Source organism: Callospermophilus lateralis, unplaced genomic scaffold (assembly GCF_048772815.1).
Source record: "Callospermophilus lateralis isolate mCalLat2 unplaced genomic scaffold, mCalLat2.hap1 Scaffold_660, whole genome shotgun sequence".
NCBI lineage: Eukaryota > Metazoa > Chordata > Mammalia > Rodentia > Sciuridae > Callospermophilus > Callospermophilus lateralis.
Genome location: NW_027514883.1, coordinates 593,611 through 603,154, shown reverse-complemented (window position 1 = coordinate 603,154; position 9,544 = coordinate 593,611).

Here is a 9,544-nt window from a genome sequence, read left to right as displayed (position 1 = left end):
ATGATAAAAGAAGGAAGGAAAAATCCTACATCACATGAAAAATGAACAATGTATAACTGAATGATCAATGGGTTACAGAAGACATAGAGGAGGAAATCAAAAAATCCTTAGAGATAAATGAAAATACAGACACAACATATTGGAATCTGTGGGACACAATGAAAGCAATTTTAGAGGGAAATTCTTTGCCTGGAGGTCATTCCTCAAAAAAAAAAAAAAAAAGAAAAAAACCAACAAATAAATGAGCTCACACTTCATCTCACAGCCCTAGAAAAGGAAGAGCAAAACAACAGCAAATGTAGCAGAAGGCAAGAAATAATTAAAATAAGAGCAGAAATAAAAAAAAATTGAAAGAAAAAAAACATGGAAAAAATTGACAAAATTAAAAGTTGGTTCTTCAGAAAAAATAAATCAGATCAACAGACACATAGCCATGCTAATGAAAAGAAGATGAGAGAGAATTCAAATAACTAACATATGGGATGAAAAAGGTAATATCACAACAGATGGTACAGAAATACAATAGGCAATTAGAAATTATTATGAAACCCTATATTCCAAAAAAATAGAAGATAGTGAAGACATCAATAAATTTCTTAAGTCATATGATTTGCCCAGACTGAGTCAGGAGGATACACACAATTTGAACACACCAATATCAATGGATGAAATAGAAGAAGCCATAAAAAGACTACCAACCAAGAAAAGTCCAGGATCAGATGGGAATAAAGCAGAGTTTTACAAAACCTTTAAAGAAGAATTAATACCAATACTTTCAAGTTATTTCAGGAAATAGAAAAAAAAGGGAGGTCTTCCAAATTCATTCTATGAGGCCAACATCACGCTGATTCCGAAACCAAACAAAGACACCTCAAAGAAAGAAATCTACAGACCAATATCTCTAATGAACCTAGATGCAAAAATCCTCAATAAAATTCTGATGAATCAGATACAAAAACATATCAAAAAAATTGTGCACCATGGTCAAGTAGGATTCATCTCTGGGATGCAAGAATGTTTCAATATGCGGAAATCAATAAATGTTATTCACCACATCAATAGACATAAAGATAAGAACCATATGATTATCTCGATAGATGCAGAAAAAAGCATTTGACAATGTAGAGCATCGCTTTATGTTCAAAACACTAGAAAAACTAGGGATAACAGGAACTTACCTCAACATTGTAAAAGCTATCAATGCTAAGCCTCAGGCTAGCATCATTCTGAATGGAGAAAAATTGACGGCATTCCCTCTAAAATCTGGAACAAGACAGGGATGCCCTCTGTCAGCACTTCTATTCAATATAGTTCTCGAAATACTGGCCAATGCAATTAGACAAACAAAAGAAATTAAAGTCATAAAAATAGGAAAAGAATAACTTAAATTATCACTATTTGTGGAAGACATGATTTTATACCTAGAAGACCCAAAAGGGTCTACAAAGAAACTACTAGAAGTAATAAATGAATTTAGCAAAGTGGCAGGATATAAAATCAACATGCATAAATCAAAGGCATTCCTGGATATCAGCAACAAAACTTCTGAAATTGAAATGAGGAAAAACACCCCTTTCACAATATCCTAAAAAAAAAAAAAAAAAAACAAATACTTGGGAATCAACCTAACAATATAGGTAAAAGAGTTATACATTGAAAACTACAGAACCCTAAAGAGAGAAATAGAAAAAGATTTTAGAAGATGGAAAAATATACACTGTTCATGGATAGGCAGAACTAACATCTTCAAAATGGCGATATTACCAAAAGTTCTCTATAGGTTCAATGCAATGCCAATCAAACTCCCAATGGCATTTCTTGTAGAAATAGTTAAAGCAATCATGAATTTCATATGGAATAATAAAAGACCCAGAATAGCAAAAGCAACTCTAAGCAGGATGTGTGAATCAGGCGGTATATCGATACCAGATTTCAAACTATACTACAGAGCAATAGTAACAAAAACAGCATGGTACTGGTACCAAAACAGGCGTGTGGACCAATGGTACAGAATAGAGGACACAGAGACCAATCCACAAAGTTACAACTATCTTATATTTGATAAAGGAGCTAAGAGCATGCAATGGAGGAAGGACAGCATCTTCAAAAAATGGTTCTGGGAAAACTGGAAATCCATATGCAACAAAATGAAACAGAATCCCCTTCTCTCAGCATGCAAAAAAGTTAACTCAAAATGGATCAAGGAGCTTGATATCAAATCAGAGACTCTGTGTCTGATAGAAGAAAAAGTTGGCTCCGATCTACATATTGTGGGGTCGGGCTCCAAATTCCTTAATAGGACACTCATAGCACAAGAGTTAATAATAAGAATCAACAAATGGGACTTACTTAAACTAAAAAGTTTTTTCTCAGCAAGAGAAAGGATAAGAGAGGTAAATAGGGAGCCTACATCCTGGGAACAAATTTTTACTCCTCACACTTCAGATAGAGCCCTAATATCCAGAGTATACAAAGAACTCAAAAAATGAAACAATAAGATTACAAATAAACCAATCAGCAAATGGGCCACGGACCTGAAAAGACACTTCTCAGAGGAGGACTTAGAATTAATCAACAAGTACATGAAAAAATGCTCACCATCTCTAGCAGTCAGAGAAATGTAAATCAAAACCACTGTAAGATACCATCTCACTCCAGTAAGATTCACAGTCACTATGATGTCCAACAAAAACAAGTGCTGGAAAGGATGTGGGAAAAATTGTACACTTGTACATTGATGGTGGGACTGAAAATTGGTGCCGCAAATTTGGAAAGCAGTAAGGAGATTCCTTGGAAAGCTGGGAATGGAACCACCATTTGACCCAGCTATTCCCCTTCTTGGACTATTCCCTAAAGACCTTCAAAGAGCGTACTATAGAGATACTGCTAAAAATATGTTCGTAGCAGCACAATTCACAATAGCTAGGCTATGGAACCATCCTAGATGTCCTTCAATAGATGAATGGATAAAAAAAATGTACAATGTAGTACTACTCAGCACTTAAAAAATGACAAAATCATGGCATTTGCAGGGAAATGGATGGTATTAGAGCAGATTATGCTAAGTGAAGCTAGCCAATCCCTAAAAAATAAATGCCAAATGTCATCTTTGATATAAGGATAGCAACTAAGAAGAGAGCAGGGAGGAAGAGCACGAGAAGATGACCATTAAACAGGGATGAGAGGGGGGGAGGAAAAGGGAGAGAGCAGGGAAATTGCATAGTATAGGAAGGAGACCCTCATTGTCATACAAAATTACATATAAGAGGAAGTGAGGGGAAAAGGGAAAAAAACAAGAGAGAGAAATGAATTACAGTAGATGGGGTAGAGAGAGAAGATGGGAGGGGAAGGGAGGGGAGGAGAGGGGGGATAGTAGAGGATAGGAAATGTAGCAGAATACAACATACACTATTATGGCTGTATGTAAAAAAGTGGATGTGTACCCCATGTGAATCTGCAATTTGTATATGGGGTAAAAATAGGAGTTCATAATCCACGTGAATCAAATATATGAAAGAGCTTTGTCAAGAGCTTTGTAATGTTTTTAACAACTAATAATAAAAAAAATAAAAAATGAAAAAAGAAGTCAGTTATGTATTGAAAAAGAACATCATTGATGATAAAAATGAGGAGAAAGTCATAATATGAAGTATACACTGAAAAACAGATAGTCAAGATACTAATTGAGTTGGCAAATATTGTATGTACAAGAAAAGAGTGTGTAGCAAAATTAAACAAAGGAATGATAAAAGCATGAATGGTGTTCTTGTCCTGAGACCTCAATGTTACCAGCAGCATCCAGTTTATTGCCCCAACTATTACTGAGGATACTGTGAACTTGGAGGGTACATCTTCCCATTGCTTTGCTGTCATGTTCACTTTGATTCATTGCTCATGACCAATGATTCAGGACTAAGTTTCAAAGCCATTATATGATGGAAACTCTACCACATTCAAATCATAAAATATTATTTTGGCTTCCACCTAAACTACTGGTTGTCTGTGTAACTGGGATCCAAATTCTGCATATCTCTCTCTCTCTCTCTCTCTGTTTTATTATTTATCTGGATATGTCTGTTAAATAAAATTTATGGGAGGACATTGACTTGGACTGAGCTTCCAAAGTAAGCCTAACATACCAAGCCTGTGGCTGTGGTGAATGCTGGTAATTCCGTTGGGTTGAGAGTGCTTCAATTTTCAAGAACAACAACAACAAAAAAAAAAAAAAAGACTAACCGACTAACTTGTTATGGAGTTTAACCACAGTATCGGAGCTTCTATTAATCATAGAAGGCTCTGTAAACCTTTAACAAATTCAGTTGTCTCTAACCTTACTTCCATATTCTATAAATTCTGTTAGATCAAGTCCTGGGCTGCGCTTCAATGAATTTGTCTTATTTCAGGTGATTGTCTTTTTTGAGATCTGCTTTTGTTTCATTTTGCATTTCTCTTTTTTTATATATAATTGCTGAAAAAATACTTTGTATTCAATTACTATTTTTGATTCATTGTAGGACTTTTATTTTCAACTCATGAGTATCTTCTCATCTAAAAATAAAATATTTGGGAATCAACTTAATGAAAGTGGTGAAAGATCTATATAATGAAAATTACACAACACTAAAGAAAGAAATCAGAGAAGACCTTAGAAGATGGAAAGATCCATTTTTCTCTTGAATAGGCAGAATTGATATTATCAACATGATCATAGTACCAAAATCACTATACAGATTTAATGAAATTTCTATCAATATCCCAATGACATTCCTCATAAAAATAAAAAAAGAGAGATTATGAAACTAATATGGAAAAATAAGTAACCCATGATAGCTAAAGCAATTCTTAGCAGGAAGAGTGAAGCAGCTGGAATCACTGTGCAACATTTTAAACTATACTATAGAGCAATAGTAACAAAAACAGCATGGCATTGGCACCTAAACAGATTTGTAGACCAATGGTACAGAATAGAAGACACAGAGACTAAATCAAAAAATTGCAATTATCTTATATTAGAAAAAGTTGCCAAAAAATATATTTGATAAAACATAGCCTCTTCAACAAATGGTGATATGAAAACTGAAAATCCATTTGCAACAAAATGAAATTAAAGCGCTATCTCTCACCAGGCACAAAACTCAACTCAAAATGGATCAAGGATCTAGGAATAAAACTAGAGACATCATTATCCAACACATGTATGAAGACACAAATTGGTGTCAACATACTTTATATACAACCAAAGTTATGGAAAACTGTGCTGTATATGTGTAATAAAAATTGTAATGCATTCCACTGTCATATAGTTTTTTAAAAATCAATTAAAAAGAGACCATGTGTCTAATAAAAGATAAAGTAATGTCAATCATGTGGGATTAAGCCCTAAATTCCTTAATAAGACTTGTGTAGCTCAAGAAATAAAATCAAGAATCAATAAAGGGGATGGACTCAAATTAAAAAGTTTCATCTCAGCAAAAGTAAAAATCTTTGAGGTCAATAGAGAGCCTACATCTTGGGAACAAATTTTTACCCCTCAAAGGTAGAGCACTAGTCATATAGAACACTAATCTCTAGCCTGTATAAAGAACTCAAAAATGTAATGACAAAAAAATAAATGGGCCAAGGATTTGAACAGACACTACGCAGAAAATGCTATAAAATCAAATAACAAATATAGAATAAAAGATCATAATCTCTAACAATTAGAGAAATGCAAATCAAAACTATTCTAACATTTTATCTCACTCCAGTGAGAATTACAGCTATTATGAAGACAAACAGCAATAAATATTAGTGAGAATGTGGAAAAAAAGGTACATTCATACACTTCTGGTGTACCTGTAAATTGGTGCAGCCAATATGGAAAGAGTTATAGAGATTCCTTGAAAAAAAAAATGGAATGGAACCACCATTTGACCAAGCTATCCCACTCTTTGGTCTATCCCCAAATTACTTAAAAAGAGCATACTACAAGGACACAGCAACATCAATGTTTATAGTAGCACAATTCACAATAGTTAAACTGTGGATCCAACCTAGATGCCCTTCAGTAGATAAAATGATAAAAATGTGGCATATATAGACAATGGAATATTGCTAAGCAATAAAAGAGAATAAAATCATAGAGTTTGCAGGTACATGGATGGAGTTAGAGAAGGTAATACTAAGTGAAGTTAGCTAATCCCCAAAAATCAAATGCTGTGTGTTTTCTCTAATGTAACAAGGCTGATTCATAGTGGGGTAGGGAGGGGGAGCATTAGAACAATAGAGGAACTCTAGATACGGCAGAGGGGTGGGATTTGAAGTGAGGGGGCATGAGGTTAAAAATGATGGAGGAATGTGATGGACATTATTATCCAAAATACATACATGAAGACACAAATTGGTGTGAATGTACTTTGTATACAACCAGAGATATGAAAAATTGTGCTCTCTATGTGAAATAAGAATTGTAATGCATTCCACTATTGTATATAAAAATAAATATAAATAAAAATTACAAATAGAGATACACAAAAAGCAAACACAAAAATAGACAGGCATTATACCAGTTTTTATAAGGTAGTTTGAACAGAAGCTGGGGAAGGGCATAAGACAAAGCAGACTGGTTAATATCACCTTACTTTCCTCGTAAGGATAATCACACAGAACATTCTCTTACTGTGTTGGCAAAAACCGGTCTGTTTAGGTGATTGGCCATTCTCCAGAGTTTCTCAAAAGGTCAAATAAACTATTTGGTTTTTGTTTAGTGGTGAGGAACATTTGTACAAGTGGCTCTATTTTGGTTTGGACTCTTGAGGACAAGTTCAAATTAGTGAACACCAATTTATTTTAGTTTACAGAATATACATTTTAAAAAGCATATAACTATATACAACTATAGTGAACAAATTAAAATTTGAGAACATACTTAAGTGTCCATTTTCTTTAATGAGATTCAATTTCCCATTTTCAATTTTTCTGATCATTACTTGTAAATGTTGTGGGGGAAAAATAAGTTGAGGCCAGTCACCTAATGCATATAAAGTTTTGAGACCTCAAAATCTTTCAATTTAGAACTCAGAAATTTACAAGGATGTCTTTGGTTTAAGGTGGGAGTTGAAATTCAGCATTTCCTTAATTGAAAAATTCTAAGTAAGTTCAATTTTGAATAACAGAAAATTTAGAGAAAAGTGGAACTGGAAGGAAATGTAAAATGAAAAAGAGATCAATGATAATTATTTTCTTCAATTATTATTATTATAATAATTTTATATTATGATTATAATATTTTTTTTGTATCAGAAATTGAACCCAGAGGCACTTAACCACTAATCTATAGTCCTAGCCCTTTTTCTTTTTCTTTTTTATTTTGATACAGAGTCATGCTAAATTGCTTAAGCTGACTTGGAAATTGCAATTGTCCTGCTTCAGCCTCCTTAGCAGCTGGATTTACAGGCACACACCACTGCTCCCAGCTCCTTTAATTTAATCTTGAAGATCAATTTTTCACTCATGTGTTCCCTTAGCCCCATACACTTAGATATCCTTCAACTTCTTTCTGCATCTCTAGTGCATTTCCAAAGGAATTTGGGAAACATCCATAAGTAACTTTATATTACTGTAATTCTATTAAAAATGAAAAATAGAATCCAGTCCCAGTGGTGAATGCCTGTAATCTCATTGACTCAAGGCTGAGACAGGAAGATCACAGATTTTAAGGACAGCCTTGGTTATTTAGAAAGGCCCTCAGCAATTAAGTGAGACCCTATTTCAGAAACAAAATAAAAATGTCTGGGGTAGATCAAGGGTAAAATGCCTCTGGGTATAATCCCCAGGACCAAAAAACAAAACAATCAAACGAACAAAATACTTGAAAAAGCATTTTCAAAGGGTTAGAAGAGGATTATAATGAAAAATTCCTGTGGTTTTTATACACCTGTTCTTTGAAGATCCACTTTGTTTTTAGAGACCTGGAGTAGTTCAATACTTCAGTGAAGTTTTTTTCTTGTTTTGTGGTACTTGGGAAAAAACTCAGTATGGTTAACCCTAAGCTACATCTCCAGTCCTTAATATTTTATATCTTGTGATAATCACTCCCTAAGTTGCTAATGCTGCCCTCACACTTTGGATCCTCTGGTCTCAACTTCTTGAGTTGATGGGATTACAAGTGTGACTCACCTCACCCAGCCAGGGAAGATTCCACTATGCAGTGAAGGAAGCACTGCTTCAGTCAAAGTTCAGAACAATCTGACATCTTTTCTGTCATATCTGTACTGACATCCTTGGAAAGTCAGGTAAGAACAAACTCTAGATGTTGTTACTTTACCCATCATCCTTCTCTTCAATACTTACCTGTAATTCTACATACTATGTATCAACAATTTTTTTCCTAGAAAATGTGTTGCTAAGAGGTAAGTAAATAAAGTTTATTATTTTTTTGACAATTATGTATGCTTATTTTGTGTAAGCAAAGCTTGTACTGATAATTCTACACTGTGAGGAAATCTATGGGCTATCTCATGTGTTACTGCCTTACCTGTTCATCTAGATTTGAATAAAGAGGTCACATGTCTAAACTTTTTAAAAAAAATCTTATACATGTCTCATATTTATATTTTTTCTTGATAGGCAGTAGAACTCTTTTAATTAGAATGACATTTCTTTTTCTAGGGAACATTTGTAGATGTCTGAAACTATTTATGATTTTTATACTATGGTGCTTTCCACTGGTATGTAATGAGTAGAGACCAGAAATAATGGTGAACATGACACAAGGTATCCAACAAACCCCTCAACAAAGAATGGTACCTTGATATGCTGTAGAAAAGTTTTAAACTAGTGAATCTTAACATAGGTTAATAATAATACTTAAATTAAAGGGCTCGAGGTGTAGCTCAGTAATGGAGCACTGGTCCTGTATGCATAAGGTCCTGAGATTTTTCCCAGGTGTGTAACTAATAATAATTCTAAAAACCAAATAATAAATAATACTTAGGCAGCAATTGGAGAGAACATGCAATTAGTAGAAGTCCTACATAAATTGCAAACAACTAATGTTATGAGCAAAAATTACAGCAATTTAATTTCTTAACCAAATACTTCATTTGATAAAACATAGAATAAGTATTCCAGAGGGTTGAGCAGAAGAGTTTAGAATTTTGGATAGAAAAAGCCCCAAAGAAAGCAGAAACAAAAATCAAATGGATGTCTTTGAATATGCATACGTTGTAAGGTGGGGCAGAGAGATGGAGTGATAGAAAAACAAATTATTGTTTAATGTTCAATTACTTTAATATTACATTTGTGTGTGTTAGTTTTTGTGTGTGTGTGTGTGTGTGTGTTTGTGTGTGTGAGAATCTGTAATAATTAAGACAGAGGAAGCTTCATTATCACACCCAAGAAATTGGCCTGTGAAGGTAATTTGGTCTTTTTCTCATAATCTTTTAAGAAGGTTAGATGTGACCAGGGATTGAACATAGTGATACTTAACCACTGAGCAATATCCCTAGTTCTTTGTAGTATTTATTTTGAGACAGGGTCTGGCTAGGTTGCTTAGGCCTCACTA